Source organism: Cebus imitator, unplaced genomic scaffold (assembly GCF_001604975.1).
Source record: "Cebus imitator isolate Cc_AM_T3 unplaced genomic scaffold, Cebus_imitator-1.0 Scaffold33, whole genome shotgun sequence".
In the NCBI taxonomy this organism is placed as follows: domain Eukaryota; kingdom Metazoa; phylum Chordata; class Mammalia; order Primates; family Cebidae; genus Cebus; species Cebus imitator.
In genome coordinates, this window is record NW_016107348.1 from 3,922,683 (window position 1) to 3,940,182 (window position 17,500).

Below are 17,500 nucleotides of genomic sequence, written 5' to 3' on the forward strand. Positions count from 1 at the left end.
AGGGAGGAAAAAAAGGCCATAAAATGCTACACTTTAAATAATCTATAATGGTTCATTGTCACATTCAGTCTTTTTTTTTTTTTTTTAGACAGAGTCTCACTGGGTCACCCAGCCTGAAGTACAGTAATGCGATCTTGTTTCACTGCAACCTTTGCCCCCCGGGTTCAAGTGATTCTCCTGCCTCAGCCTCCCGAGTAGTTGGAATTACAGGTACACACCATCATACCCGGCTAATTTTTGTATTTTAGTAGTGACAGGATTTCATCATGTTCACCAGGCTAGTCTCAAACTCCTGACCTCAAACGATCCGCCTGCCTCAGCCTCCCAAAGTGCTGGGATTACAGGCATGAGCCATTGTGCCTGGACCATTTTCAGTTTCCTTTTTACAGAGAAGAATTTGTTCTAGAACAAACTGAACATTTATTTGTGCTGCAACTGAAAACTAACAGAGAATTTATATTAGACAAAACAAGAACCTGTCCTTTTGTGGCTAATGTGTTTATGCATGGACTTAATTTTCATCTAAGTACTGATCAGATATTGGTTAAGCTTTTGCAGAAAGTGAACATATTATGAGTAAATTATCCAGATGAGTTACCTATTTTGTATCTAAAATGCCTAATTACAGCTTGCTATAGTGAAGCATTTGCCAAACCATGATTAGGAAAACCAGAGATACTCTGTTTTGAAAGATTTCTAAATTGATAGTGCCTCTGACTTCTATTAGTTGTTCTTTTAATAATTGTCTTACAGACAGCTCAGATCTGGTCTCTACTTGAAATAGCAAATCACTTTTTTAAGCATAATTTTTTATATTATAGAGGTGATTTTATGACAAAACAGTATATTATGAGCCAATAGCCATAGTATAGAGAATTTAGAAAACTGAGGCCAACAAATCTCATACACTCTTTTCCCCCACTTTGCACCCCTTCCCCCCATCTCATACACTCTTAATACCCTAACACAATTTTTACTATTGTTTTAGTGAACATTTTTGGTATTTTTTCACCTGAACAGATTTTTATTAAAAACTTTTTATTGCATTACACATAGACATGTAAAAGTGAATTTTTATTTGATCTTTCACCTCAAATAGCTTGCTGGTTATACATTCTTTTACTATTCTTCCAGCAGTTGCACTACAGATTCCAACATGCATTGTTGACTTTCCTAAAAAAAAAAACTTGTAAAATACACATAACAAAATTTGCCATTTGGATCATTTTTAAATGAATAGTTCAGTGACATCAAGTACATTCACATTATTGTACAACCATCATCACCATCTAGCTCTGGAATTTTTCATCTTCTCAATCTGAAACTCTGTACCAGTTAAACCATAATTCTCTATCCCAGTCCCCCATCCCCTGATGGCCACCATTTTTTGTTCTGACTGCATGAATTTGACTACTCTAGGTGCATCATATAAGTAGAAGCACACAGCATATACTCTTTTGTGGCTGGCTTATTTCATTTAACATAATGTCCTCAAGGTTTATCCATGTTGTAGCATGTGTCAGAATTTCCTTTCTTGTGACTGAATAATATTCCATTGTATGTATAGACATTTTGCTTATCCATTTATCTGTTAATGAAAATTTAGGTGGCTTCCACCTTTTGGTTCATGTGAATAATGCCGCTCTGAACACAGGTGTATAAGTAACTTTTTGAGTCTTCTGTGTTTAATTTTTTGGGTTATATACCCAGAAGTGGAATTGTTGAATCATGTGGTAGGTCTATGTTTAATTTTCTTAGGAGCCTACATACTATTTTCCATAGTGACTGCACCATTTTATATTCCCAATTCAAATTCATGGAGACAGAACGAAGAATGGTGGTTGTCAGAGGATAGCAAGGAGTGGGGATAGAGAGTTATGGTTTAACTGGTACAGAGTTTCAAATTGCGAAGATGAAAAATTCCAGAGACAGGTGGTGGTGATGGTTGCACAATAATCTAAATGTATTTGATGTTACTGAATTGTTCATTTAAAAATGGTTCAGCTACCTGGGAGGCTAAGGCAGGAGATTCACTTGAACCCGGGAGGCAGAGGTTGTGGTGAGCTGAGATCTCACCATTGCACTCCAGCCTGGGCAACAAGAGTAAAAACAAAGAAAAAATATAGAAGCACATATTGTTTAAATGTGTTTATTATTTGATTTCTCCATAATAATTGTGAACATTAAACTAAATAAATTACTTATAATGGAATTGATTAATGATCTATGAGCAAATTAGTTTGACCAGGCATTATACACAAACTTTTATATACTACAGAATGCCATTACACTTGTGAAATTCTCTTGTCTGACCTGAATTTACATTCCATGGTGATATTATGGTATATGGATTGTTATTAAAATAAGGGACCATGTCAAAAAAAAAAAAAAGGAAATTAGAAGGTTGCACTTCAACATGTTAATAGTGACTGACTATGGTGGAATTACTACTTATTTTATTTTCTTTGGGCTTTTTTGATATTTCCAAATTTTCTAAATATAGCATATTTTATAAAATATTATTTGCAAAGAAAATCATAGTTCATGAATTGCCCATACTTTGAGAGAAAGAACTACTTTTAATTTCAATATTGAGAATGCTGTTAAGGATTAGGAACAGAGAAAAGACTGAATGAAACTAAATAAAATTCTTAGAATAAGCTAAGACATTGATGCTTTATTTATCTGGGAACTAACTGTGAGTTTTAAATCCAAGAACTGCTACCACATGTGGTATTTCTCTGGTGAAAATTGAATTATCTCCATTTTGAAAAATCTGCTTCAAGTGGCAGGCTGCAAAAGTATCCTTTACCTTCCCTCATTCCAACATAAAAATGCCAAGGTTTATCCATCTATTCCAGGGCTCCCTACTTTATAATTTGTCTACAGATACAAGGCCATTTAATCTATGTCACATGATTGGTGTTTGAAATAGATAACAGATGTTAGCATTTTCTTCCTCACCCCACACCCTCATAATTTTGATGTAGATGGGAGGATTCAAAAACAATGAGGATGCCTTATGTCAGACATGAAAATTTGGATAGGCAAAAGTTACTTGGATGGCAAAAATGCCATGAGCGGTTTGTTTTTATGGCATCTGCTATCTCCTACAGTACCCCAGGGTTATTTGTATACATTGTATGTTTTTTACTTTGTTTTTAACCAGTACGGTGAACCTCCAGACAAAATTCTATTTCAATTTCTTTTAAAATTTCTTTTTCTCCTTTCTCTTTTTTTTTTCTTACATTCCTCTCTCTTTAGTTGCTTCCTTTGACTTTTTCTCTTTTTTGTCCTTAGTATCCAGTTTCAGTCCCAGTCATTGCTTAATCATACTGGGGGTATGGAAAGCTAAGGAACACAATAACTTGATATGCCACATTTGCCATTTATTCTCATCTCCCTTTCTCTCTATTGCCCTGCTCTGTTCTGCATCACAGGGAAAGATATTTCCCAGGATTCCTTACTAACTGCTTAGGTGCATCCAAATGGGAGGCAATGGCAAAAAACTGGAAGGTAGGAGAAAGGGTGCTTCAGGAGATATCTCCAGCAGTCACTGTGACTCCTTCGTGGCTGCAGCTCCTACTGGACATTCCTTCCCTCCCAGATCCTAGCACCCACTGCGCAGTCCCAACTGTGGTGCTAGTTCCCTGCTGCACCCTGGCCTCTAGACTCTGGGAAGGGCTTGCCATTGCATTGCCCCTGCTAATACCTGGGTGGCCTCACTGTCATCTGGCATAGTGAAACTTCTCAGTTCCCTCCTCACCTACAGAGCCAGTTTCTCATATTTAAGTCTCTTGGTTTATAAGTCTTAGAGGGTTTCCATTTCCTGACTAGACCCTATTGTTGTACTCTAGCAAAAGATATTACATTGTTCTGAAAAGAGACCCAAAACGATGCATGCAGTAAAGTCCATGTTAATTTTAATTCTTGGAAATGGTGTGGGTTGATTTGAGTTCTGTTGTAAACTTTGGAAGCTTCAGATCAATGTTTGCCAAATAGGAAAAAGTAAATTCATTGGTACTTAGGGGAAGGAAATGTTATTTTTAAGAGTCTAAGCTACATATTTAAAACAATAGACTGCTTAAAAAAGAAAATCTTAAGATATATAAAAAAATCCCATTTCCTCTGAAATATTGCAAATCATTATTTCCTTTATGAAAAATTCAGTCAATATCTATTTAGAAAATAAAAATATTCAACTGTGATTTTACAAACAAATTTAAATTTATTATGTTTTTAAATTAAAGTTTTAAATTTGAATTAATAATTAAAAATATATGGGGTACCTGCTGTGTATTATGAAGCATACAAAAATGAATAAGACAAAAGTAGTTCAAAAGACAAAATACTGGAAAAAAATTCATATATATGAAGACAAAGTCCTTGTATAAAATCATCCTTCATTTAAGTTAAATTTAACTGACATTTATATGATACCTATTTTGTTTTGTTCTGGAATCAGAACAAAGATTTACTGTTAGGAGACTAGTGATATAATCTTTTATCTTTTTTTTTTTTCAATCAGCTTCCTCAAGTTGAAAAATATAATGCTGATTTTATCTTATACCACCGTCCTTCTTGTTCCCTTCACTCCTGCTATACAGGCCTTATTCCTATTTCTTGAACAAGCTAAACATACAGCAGAGGCAGTGAAAGTTTACATAACAGAAGATCAATTGAACAACAAAATATATTAATGATGATGGATGGGTGCCAGGTTCCCCCACTGTCAGAGAAGAGAGTTATAGATATAGAAAGGAAGAAATTGGAATCAACATTTTGTGTTGTATTGCAGTCAGAGATACAAGTGTGAATCCCTGGATTTCAGTGTGTATAAAAATAAATGTAGACATGACATATATGCATTTCCTAATTCTGGCCTGGAATGGCAATTCCCCAGTACTAATGGGTACACCAAGTGTCCAGAAGTTGGCTCCTAAATACCATTCTCCACTAAAAGTCATCAGGACTCCTTATAAAAATGGTTGATTCCAGGGTGGTACAGGGAGAGTACAAGATGACCCTGAAACATTTTATTGTGCCACTGAGAAAGAAAATGCTAAAAAAATGGAGACATGTCAAAGGGACACAGAAGCCAATTTGTAGGAAGTTTGAGATGGAGTCTCGCTCTGTTGCCCAGACTGGAGGGCAGTGGCATGATCTTGACTCACTGTAACTTCCACCTCCCAGTGCAAGTGATTCTCCTGCCTCAGCCTCTTGCGTAGCTGGGATTACAGGTGCTCGCCACCACGCACAGCTAATTTTTGTAATTTTTTAGTAGAGATAGCATTTCACCATGTTGGTTAGGCTGGTCTCAAACTCCTAACCTCGTGATCTGCCTGCTTCAGCCTCCCAAAGTGCTGGGATTACAGGTGTGAGCCACCGGGCCTGGCCACTGGGGACTATTTTAACAAGAAAATAAACACTGCTTGGAATATAAACTAATAAACTGAATTTTGGTGAAACTTTATGTAGTTTCAAAGTACCACTTTACAAAATACTTATTAATTATAAAGAGAAAAAGAGTAACTGCAAAGTGGAGAAACCTGTTAGACATCACCTTAATCAAGTAATCAGAATTAAATGGAACAAATCTAAGTCCTCTGCCCTCTGATGGGATAAAACAGGAAGAACAGAGCATTACTTCCTGACAAGGATTCAACACTAGAACTCAGACAAATCCAAATTGAAGAGAATTCTACAAATTAACTTGCCAGTAATTCTCAAAAATATCCAGGTCTTAGAGGTCAGGAAAGACTGAGGAATTGTTCTGTACTGAAGGAGTCTAAGGAAATGTCACGAGTAAATTTAACAGGTGATTCCTTACTGAATCCATTGTCCGTAAAGGCGATTTTAAGTGTTAATTTTCTGATTGTGATGGTTGTACTGTGGTAATTAATTCATAAAATATTCCAAGTTATGGGACAAGTTGGCAACTTGACTCTCAAATGATATAAAGAAAATTTCTTGGGCTGGGCACAGTGGCTCATGCCTGTAATCCCAACACTTTGGGAGGACAAGGCGGATGGATCACGAGGTCAGGAGTTTGAGACCAGCCTGACCAATATGGTGAAACCCTGTCTCTACTAAAAATACAAAAATTAGCTGGGTATTTTGGTGCTTGCCTATAGTTCCAGCTACTTGGGAGGCTGAGGCAGAAGAATTGCTTGAACCTGGGAGGCGGAGGTTGTAGCTAGCCGAGATTGTGCCACTGCATTCCAGCCTGGGTGACAGAGGAAGACTCAGTCTCAAAAAAAAAAAAAAAAATTCTTTGTACTGCATTTGCAACTTTTCTCTGAGTTTCAGGTGGTATCAGAATAAAATGATGTATACGAAGAAAAAGAATATACCTCTTATAATTCTGTAGGTCAGGTATTCAAATAGGACTCAGCTGAGCAGTTTTTGTGCTCCAGGTAGCAAAGGTTGGGTCCCTCACTCAGTTACATTTAGCTCGAAGCTAAGCTAGAAGTTCCAAGAAGGCTTCACTTACTGTCTGGCTCCTCTCTGCTCCTCTGTGTGTACCACCTTCTTTCTCTACATGGAATGTCATCATTGGAGTCCAGGCCAAGATTCTTTCAATCTGATGGCTGGATTCCCAGAGCCCCATAGGAAACAGCCAGGACTCTTAAAGGTCTCTTCACCTAGATGGTTACACAGGTGTGTTCGCTTTGTAAAAAATTAATCAGACCATATATTTAAGATTTTGTGTACTTCATAGCATATATGAAATACTTCACCAAAAAGAGTACAAATAAATTGTAGTTACTGTTTTTCTAATTGCACATCCTCTTTTTTCACTTTTCTGCTTAACAGCCTGTGATCTTCTTAGGATAGGCAGATTCTTCCTAGGATAAAGCCAAGATGGTAACATAAGCATGGGTATTTGATGATCTCCCTTTCCAACCCCCTACAGACATAGGCTAGGCAAATATAAAATGGATAAGTTTTTACTTACTCTAGAAAATAAAGATCTGTCTCACCTCAATATCTCAAGACTCAAGGACTTTTCACTGAACTAACATAAGAAAGAAAGGCCAACCTGTCACCAGTATGCCTTTCCCCATTTTTCACAGGAAGAGATAGGAAGGATGGCTTTGACTCATATCATTTTGCTTGTTAAGAGAACTGGCTGGTCCACAATGTTGGTCTCCCACCTTGGAAGAAGCTTCTCCACAGGTCTGCCCCCAGGGAAAGGCATGCCTGGCCTTGCTCTCAAAACCACTCAACAAAGAGGAAGACTGCTCGAAGACTTGCTCCAGGGAAACAGAAATCTGCCGTGGGCTCCACGGCTGCTCAGAGGAAACAATCTGAGAATTCGAGAGAAAAATACATTTCTTTTTTATTTTTATTTATTTAGTTATTTTTTGAGATGGAGTTTTACTCTTGCTGCCCAGGCTGGAATGCAATGGCGCAATCTCTGCTCACTGCAACCTCTGCCTCCCAGGTTCAAGCAGTTCTCCTACCTCAGCCTCCCAAGTAGCTGGAATTACAGAACACCACCACTCCCGGCTAATTTTTTGTATTTAGTAGAGATGGGGTTTCACCATGTAGCTCAGGCTGCTCTCGAACTCCTGACCTCAGGTGATCCACCTGCCTCGGCCTCCCAAAGTGCTGGGATTAGAGGCATAAGCTACCATGCCCGGCCTGAGAAATACATTTCAAACCCAGTTAAAATAGACTGCAACTGAATGAGTACCAAATTATGAAAAATTAAACGTGTAAATTAGGTCTTGGTCAGCTTTCCCATAATAGAGAACAAGAAGGCTGATGAAAATTATTAGAAAAAAGGTTAGGCTGGACGTGGTGGCTCATGCCTGTAATCCAAGTACTTTGGGAGGCCAAGACAGGCAGATCACCTGAGGTCAGGAATTTGAAAGAAGCCTGGCTTAAGTGGTGAAACCCCACCTCTACTAAAAAAAAAAAAAAAAAAAAAAAAAAAAAATTAGCTGGGTGTGGTGGCACATGCCTCACATGCCTGTAATCTCAGCTACTCGGGAGGGTGGGGCAGGAGAATCACTTGAACCGGGGAGACAGAGGTTGCAGTGAGCCAAGATCACTCCACTGCACTCCAGCCTGGGCAACAGAGTGAGACTCTCTCAAAAAAAAAAACAAGAAAGAAAAAAGGTTTTTTACTTTTATTTCAGGTTTTAAAACCTGAAATATAGATGAAAGTAATTTTTTAAAAAATGAGTTACAGAAGGCAAAAAAAAAAAAAGAAAAAAAAAGAGAAGAAGTAAATATAAACAACAATAAACTTTGGACTCCCAAAATGCTGGGATCCTGCTTTTATAAGGGTATGAATCCCCTTCCTAAGTGCTCTACCCTCATGACTTAATCACTTCATAAAGACCCCACTTCTTAATACAATTGCATTGAGGATTAGGTTTCAACATATGAATTTTGGTGGTTGTTATTTTGAGAGAGGGTCTGGCTCTGTCTCCCAGGCTGGAGTGCAGTGGCGCGATCTTGGCTCACTGCAACCTCCACTTCTGGGACTCAAGTGACTACTTACCAGCATGAACCTCCGCACCCGGCCTGTTTTTCTATTTTAATGGTGGTTTCAGTAAAGCAGCTTTTGGTTTTTTTGGTAAAGGTTACATTTTAATTTTTTGTTTGGCTCTTATTTATCAACTAATTTCATTGTACTTATTCTTTCTTTTTACTTAATTGGATATATTTTGTCATATTTTCCTCTAACTTCTTCAGTGGAAGGTTTAATTCCTATATTTTCTCTCACAAAAATTTTAAAACTATTTCATCAATGATGTATACAAATAGATAAATTATCAAATTGTATTGGAAGTTTACATCGAGAAACCCAGTCTCTCGATGTTGTGATGGTATAAATATTATTCACTATTGAGGACGCAAATATTAATTATCCATCCTTTCTTTAAAGCTTTCTGGCTTTCCTGCAAGTAGTAATTGCCTTTTTATTTTTTGGAGATGGAGTCTCGCTCTGTCGCCTAGGCTGGAGTGTAGTGGCACGATCTCGGCTCACTGCAACCTCCATCTCCCAGTTCAAGCAATTCTCCTGCCTCAGCCTCTTAAGTAGCTGGAACTACAGGTGCATGCTGCCATGCCCGGCCAATTTTTTGTATTTTAGTAGAGACAGAATTTCATAGTGTTGCCCAGGCTGGTCTTGAACTCCTAAGCTCAGGCAATCTTCCTGACTCAGCCTCCCAAAATGCTAGGATTACAGGCATGAGCCACCATGCCCAGCCAGCCTCTTTTTTTTTTTTTTAATTAATTTGCTAAAGTTTTTTATTTGTTTAAGTTTTCTTTCCATCTAGTTCTAAGGTTTTGTTTTTGGTTTTGTATTTGTTTTGAGACAAAGTCTCCCTCTGTTGCCCAGGCTGGAATGCAGTGGTGCAATCTTGGCTCACTGCAATCTCCACCTCCTGGGTTCGAGACATTCTCCTGTCTCAGCCTCCTGAGTAGCTGGGATTACAGATATGTGCCACTATGCCTGGCTAATTTTTGTATTTTTAGTAGAGACGGGTTTTGCCATGTCGGCCAGGCTGGTCTTGAACTCCTGGCCTCAGGTGATTTGCCCGCCTTGGCCTCCCAAAGTGCTGGGATTACAGGTGTTTGCCACTCCACCCAGCCGGAGATAATCAAATCTTAAGCAGTTCATTCTATATTCTGTAAGTTCAGCTGCTTTAGGGAAATGAGAACATGGTGAGATAAGCATATCTCAGTGGTATCAGGTCACTCATGCTTCTTTTGTGGTAAAATGAATTATTTGGATAGAAGCAATGTTGTGTGGAATACTATGTTGGTGATTAAGATGCTTAGTAACCCAATAGGTAGTAGTGCTGGCAGGAACATGGTAAGTAGTAAAGAGAAATCCATATTCAGAATAAATGTTTACCTTTGCCTTCACCATAGTGGGAAATGTTATTAGGCCCCTGAGTGTGCAGCATTTCAAGGTCTCAGTGCTGAGTTCTGTGGCACTGAGCATTGATGCATGCAGTTGTTCTCACGATGTTCTTTCTTTGTTATACAATAGTAGAGTTTTTTAGCTGCCCACTTGGTTGCCCAAAATAAAAACTACATTTCCCAGCCTCCTTTGCAGCTTGACCTCACAAATTAAATTCTGGGAAATAGGATGGGTAATCTCTACTTCATGCCTTTAAGAGGAAGTAGTGGGCTCCCTGTCCTATTTTCTTGATTTTAGCCAGCTAAACTGTGGACCTGATTGTGGGAGCTATAGTAGCTGCCATCAACCACAAAATGAAAATTGCATTTTAAAAATGACAGAAAAGCAAGCCAGAAAGAACCAGGATCCCCCAAACTCTAAAGCCTAGGTTACCTACTGGGATTTTAATTTAATTTTATTTATTTTTAATTTTTAGAATAAATTCAACTTTTATTTTATATTTAGGGGATACATACGCAGGTTTGTTATGTGGTTTGATTGCATGTTGGTGAGATTTGGTGTATGAATGATCCCATCATCCAGGTAATGAACATAGTTCCATAGGTAGTTTTCAGCCCCTGCCCCACCTCTAGCAGACTCCAGTGTCTATTCTTCCCATCCTTATGTCAACATATAGCCAATGTTTAGCTCCCACTTGTAAATACATGTGGTATTTGGTTTTCTGTTTCTGTATTAATTCACTTAGGGTAATGGCCTCCAGCTTCATCCATGATTTTGTTCTTCTTTATGGCTGCATGGTATTCCATGGTATGTATATATCACATTTTCTTTATCCAGTCCACCTGTTGATGGGCACCTAGGTTGATTCCATGTCTTTGCTACTGGGACTAGTGCTACAATGAACATATGAGTGCATGTGTCTTTTTTGGTAGAATGATTTACTTTCCTTTGGGTATACACCCAGTAACAGGATTGTTGGGTCAAATGATAATTCTTAGTTCTTTGAAAAATCTCTAAACTGCTTTCCATATTGGCTGAATTAATTTACATTCCCACCAACAGTGTATGAGCCTTCCCCTTTCTCTGCACCCTCATCAGCATCTGTTATTATTTGACTTTTTCATAATAGTTGTTCTGACTGGTATAAGATGGCATATCATTGTGGTTTTGACGTGCATTTCTCTGATGATTCGTGATGTACAGCATTTTTTCATATGTTTGTTGGGTGCTTGTATGTCTTCTTTTGAGAAGTGTCTGTTTATGTCTTTTGTCTACTTTTTAATTGGGTTATTTGCTTTTGCTGGTTGATTTAAGTTCCTTATCCTGATGGCATTTTTACATGAGAGAGAATCACACTTCATTCCTATTATTTTTGCTTTGTTTAAGCCACTGTATTTTCAAACTAATCTGTAACCTATCCTGTACAAGTATTTAGCAGTAGCAATCATGAAAGCAACTTTGATAAGGAGAAGTCCATTTGCTGAGCTCATACATAATCTCCATTACTACCATCATAGCTCATTTGTACTTGTGCCCGTTAAACATTAGAAGGTTGGAGAAAAAAGTTGAATGACATTCATCATGCAGCTCCACTTGTTCACCTAATTATTTCTCTGTAGGGTAGGGTAGAGAGTTGGGAGACCATTCAAATGGGACATAAAGACCTCACATTTTGAATCTAGTCTGAGAAGCTCATATATATATAGTTTACCCAAATCTCCTTGTTACTTATCTTCTAATGAGCATTATTCCCAAGTCCCTGACCATTGGATAGTGCCCATAAATTGTTGTTGTTGTTCTGTTGTTGCTTTTTGGGAGGGATTTTTTGTTTGTTTGTTTTGAGATGGAGTTTTGCTCTTGTTGCCCAAGCTGGAGTGCAATGGCACGATCTCGGCTCACTGCAACCTCCACCTCCCAGGCTCAAGTGATTCTCCTCATCCTCCCAAGTAGCTGAGATTACAGGCATGTGCCACCATGCCTGGCTAATTGTGTATTTTTAGTACAGACAGGGTTTCACTATGTTGGTCAGGCTGGTCTTGAACTCCTGACCTCAGGTGATCCACCCACCTCAGCCTCCCAAAGTGCTGGGATTACAGGTGTGAGCCACCTCTCCTGGCCTGTTTTTTTTTGTTTGTTTGTTTGTTTTTGACACAGTCTTGCTTTGTCACCCAGGCCAGAGTGTAGTGACATGATCTCAGCTCCCTGCAACCTCCACTTCCCAGGCTGTAAGCGATCCTTCCACCTCAGCCTCCTGAGTAGCTGGACTACAGGTGTGCACCACCAAACCTCACATTTTTGTATTATTTGTAGAGAAGCGGTTTTACCATGTTGTCCAGGCTGATCTTAAATACCTGGGCTCAAGCTATCCACCTGCCTTCAGCCTTCCAGAGTGCTGGGATTACAGGCATGAACTACCGTGCCTGCCTCATAAATAATTGTTTATTTTTGCCTTTGGTCTTCCATCATTCCAGGCAAAGCAAGTAACTACACTGCTGCTTAAAGTTCCTCTTACCGGGAAGTGAACTATCTTTCACCGCCACTTTTGAGTGGAGGTCTAATTCCATAGCAGCCTACTTCTTGCCAGCACCAGTATATATTCCAAAATCATCTGTAAGTCAGGCTTGAATTTTTCCTCCTCAATTAACCGATGGTACTGGATCATGAAGTCATATACATGGATTAAGAGAGAGGAGCCAGTGTACGGCATGAACTGATGCATGCTGTGAGCCACTGTGCTTTAAGGGTCTACTTGGGACAAAACTCTCAATTTTTGCTTTCTCTGGATGATGAAGCACAGGTCATGACCAACTTTACACTATGGTGGATTAGATAAGAAGCACTCTGTTTGTGATGAGTAACCAGGCTGATTAATCATTTAGTGTCCTATGGCCATGTGAATAGTCTTTATCAGGTGAAGATTGAGGAGAGAATGTCTTTGTGATAAAATCCAAAGGGGCTTTGATGTGGTTGTCTTGTTTAGGGCTGCCCCAGATTTCTACATAGCATTCCAAGTTCACCAGGAATACCTCAATCACCATTGTATCCTCTGGGTCTCAAGGACCAGGTACTTTCACTGCAGCTGGGACCAGTTGACAGCTTTTCTTACTGCTAGGCCTTATTCAACATGAATGACATTATCAGTTACTTGGTAAGACACCACAGCAGTACACCCAATTATGGCACATACTAACTCCAAATGAAAATGATCCCACCGAGTGTTGTGTCTGTTTCTCAAAGTACAGTTGCAAGCTGCATCAAGGTATCTTTCGTTTTGGAGGGAATATCGTGACGTGACTCAAATAATTAGAATCTCAGAAACTTTACTGAGATGACAGGACTGTGCAGTTTTGTGAGACTTATCTACCACTCTTTGGCACACATGACATCTGGCCACCAACATAATGAAAGTGTACTGCTGTCCTCATTAGTGAAGATAGGCAATTTCTAGTGTTCACAGCTTATAAATAGAGAAAAAGTGCATTTATAAGATCAATAGCTACATACAATATGTGATATTTTATTGATTTGATCCAGTGAAGCGATTATAGCTACAGTTGTCAACTCTCCCTGATTAAGCTTGTAATGCCAAAACCTAATTGTCTTTAGCAAAAGTCAATGTCAAGTTCAATGGAGATAAGATGGGGATTATTACTTTCGTTTATTTCAAGTTTTTTAAACTCTTTCAAGCACCAATTTCTATGATTGTTTCAGGAGTGCAGTATTGCTTTTGATTTGCTGTTTTGATTGGGAGGGACCTTCTACTTGGCCCTTTCTACCATAATAACAATTACTACTTAAATTAGGGTGTCAATGCTAGAATTCTGCCAGCTGCTGAGTATACTGTCTCAATTCTACACTCTGGAATAAGGGGAGTAACCATAGAATGGGTTTGTAAGTGTCAAGACCTCTTGTGAGATGGACTTATGATCAACTCTATTTATTATCTGACCTCTGTAAGTTAAATTCAACTAATAATAGTAATGTTCTGGGATCTCAGGGATTCGTGGCAGCCCAGAGCTGCCAGTGTCCACTAATCCCTGAAAGTTATTTCTCCTTCCCCAGTGCACAGTTGTCTCAGTAAGTGACACAGGGTTTTTGAGGAAAAGCTAGGAGCTCTAGATGGGAAACAGTATTATGGTGAGGGGTCAAGACTATTGGAGTGTCTTAAATCAGACTCCGTTTACCAATTAGACTCAACAACGAATTGTCCTGCAACCTGCATAACATGTGAAACATCTGTATAATGATCTGAACCTAGACCCTAACACCATTTAATATATAAACAAAAAAGCAATTTGGGAGGTTTTTGGTTTTTGTGGGGGATGAAGTCTCACTCTCTCACCCAGGCTGGTGTGCAATGGCGTGGTCTTAGCTCACTGCAAGCTCCACCTCCCACCTCCCACCTCCCAGGTTCAAGCAATTCTCCTGCCTCAGCCTCCCGAGTAGCTGGGACTGGAGGTGTGTACCACCACACCCTGCTAATTTTTGTAATTTTAGTAGAGATGGGGTTTCACTATGTTGGCCAGGCTGTTCTCGAACTCCTGACCTCGTGATCCACCCACCTCGGCCTCCCAAAGTGCTGAGATTACAGGTGTGAGCCACCATACCCAGACTTGGAGGTTTTAGTGTACATTAAATTTTCTGTAATACAAGAATTATGTGCATATAGGTATTATTATATTGTTTTGTTTAAAACTTTATTAAGAGTTTTTTCATCATTTTGGAAAAATCGTATGACTGACTGCAATACTGCCTGCAAAATTTTGTCTTCAAAACAAGACATCTGTATAAGTCTGTATATGGAGTGGTTGTAGTCATAGTGATTCCACATGTATATGAAAACGCATGGCTACTTTGCTGTGTCTTCTAGTAGAGTCGTGCTTAAGAATTCACGTGGAAATACGAATACTTTCCTTGTATTTCTTCTCTTTGTTAAAGTTAGAATATTAATGTTGATTTTTAAAAATGTAGAGGTAGGTTATATTAACTATGAATTTCATTTGAGAATAGTAAAGGGTGTGTTGCAAAAAATTATCATTAAAGAGGGTATTAGATCCATAGGGTTGAGAATCACTGTTTCATATAATAGGAATTTCTCTTATCTCAGCTTAACTCAGCATAGGACACTGTTAAATCCCAGCCAACCATTAGAACTATTCTCAGCTGCTTGAGTTAGCTCACTGATTCCAGAATTTCTCATAGACACATGCCAATTGAGAAATTCAGCCTAGTCTAAAATTATGTGCCCGCCTCCTGATCTAACACCCTCAGAATCTATTGCCACACATATTCATCAGGGTTTGGACAATAAAATTAGCACTTAGAAAAAGTCAGCCCGCTTGACAGATTTTGACTCCTTGTGCCTCCACTTAAGATCTATTGCAGCAGACATGATGTCTCCTAAAGCCTTGCCTTCAATGGACACTTCCTTCAAAGTAATCACAGGTGGTGATTTAAGTGTTTTGTCACTAGGTGCTTGGACTACCAATGACCCATCTTTTTTTATTATTTTTTCTGATAGCATTTCATAGAGGATATGTATTCTGGCATTTTATGAAGAAGGCCTCCCTCCACTAAAAAATGAAATTTTCTTCTGAATGATGATCTAGATGATTTTCAGAAGTATGTTCTATCTCACCCTCTTCTGCTGGATTGTCAGTCCACAAACGTTTAGCTAATGTCCAGAATCTACTATGTGCTGGACATTAGTTTGGTGTGGTAGGCTACAAGCCTGGCAATGTCTGTGCTCACCTGGCATTTTAAAAATACTGTTCCTGGCCAGGCGCAGTGGCTCATGCCTGTAATCCCAGTACTTTGGGAGGCTGAGACGGGTGGATCATGAGGTCAAGAGATTGGAGATCATCCTGGCCAACATGGTGAAACTCTATCACTACTAAAAATACAAAAATTAGCTGAGCATGATGGTACACACCTGTAGTCCCAGCTACTCAGGAGGCTGAGGCAGGAGAATTTTTTGATCCTGGGAGGCTGAGGTTGCAGTGAGCCGAGATCACGCCACTGCACTCCAGCCTGATGACAGAGCGACACTTTGTTTTAAAAAAAAAAAAAAAAAGTGTTTTTTCTCCTTGTTCTGCAGAATTGTTTCCATGGTCCACACTTTATTTTTATCTCTTTCCTCATTTCTCCCTGAGATGAAACCTTTCCAGACTTTATGTCTGTCTTTGTCAATAACAGTGACATTTAGTAGATATGATATGTAATTCTGGGTTATGCCTAACTGTCTGCTAACATAATTCAAAGAGAATGTATCTACGATGTGGAGAACATTGTGCTGAGGCTGGGCATGGCGGCTTATGGAAGTGGGTGGGGTGGAACATCTAATCCCAGCACTTTGGGAGCTGAAGCAGGAGGATCACTTGAGCCCAGAAATTCAAGACCAGTCTGGGCAGCATAGTGAGCCCTGTCTCTACACAAAATGTAAAAAATTAGCTAAGTGTGGTAATGCACCCCTGTGGTCCTAGCTAGTTGGGAGGCTTAGGTAGGAAAGATTGCTTCAGTCCAGGAAGTTGTGGCTGCAGTGAGCCAGACTGTGTCTTAAGAAAAAAAAAATATCATTGTGCTAAGAGATGTGGCAGATAATAATATGTAATAGCTAACACTGAATGCTTAATAAGTGCTGATCACTTTTAAGTACTTTGCATGTACAGCTTGCTTAGTCCTCAATCACTCTATGAGGTGTTGCTGTTATTACCTGTATTCCCATTTTACAGATGAAGAAACGGAGGCATTAAGTGACTAAGAAGCTTGCTCAAGGTCACACATCAGTAATTAAATACAGGTAGTCTGGATCCAAGACCAACTTTCTCTGCTGCTTCCTTGTGATAAATAAGATATTAAGTTGAAAAACATACTTTGCCTCAAACAACTTGCCATTAAGGGAAAGCTGCGGAAATTACTATAAACTTATCAGTTGTGAAAAGAGTCAACTAAGAGTCATGAAGTTTTTTAGAACAGTGGCTCAGGTAACTGGTTTATTTTTTTCTTTTTCTCTTTCACTTTTTTGTTTTCCAGTGATTCATTTGACGATTCATGGAATTGTGCTTCTGTATATTCACCTTTTGATCTTACTGTTTCTCTTTTCTACTAAAATGGAGAATTTCTTAAAGGTAGAACTATATATTATTTCTCTTCATCTTTAGCCCCTAGCACATAATAGAGGACCACTCAATATAAAAACTCAATAAATTATTATCTTCAAAGAAATGACAGTAATTATTCATAATTAGTATCTATGAATACATTGCATCGAAGGGCACTATAGTATTTTAGAGCCTTTGAGTAAGTCCTGATACTATTCTGGTAAGAGAGTTAAACATTATTATCCTTGTTTCACAATCAACGGTTTAATTGTCAAAAGGTCAAGTGGCTTACTACAAGTTAGTCAGTAGGGGAAAAAACAGAATCCAAGAGTTTTTTTTTTTTCTAATTACAAAAAAAAGATTTCCCTAAAGTTAAATTAATGCACATAAAAATATCAAAAAATATAGCAAAGATACTTTGTCAAAACCAAGCAACACTTAAACACAAAATATTAATTTATGTTAACTTTATGTAAGTTATTTTTAAAATCAACTCTAAAGATTGTGTTCAGAA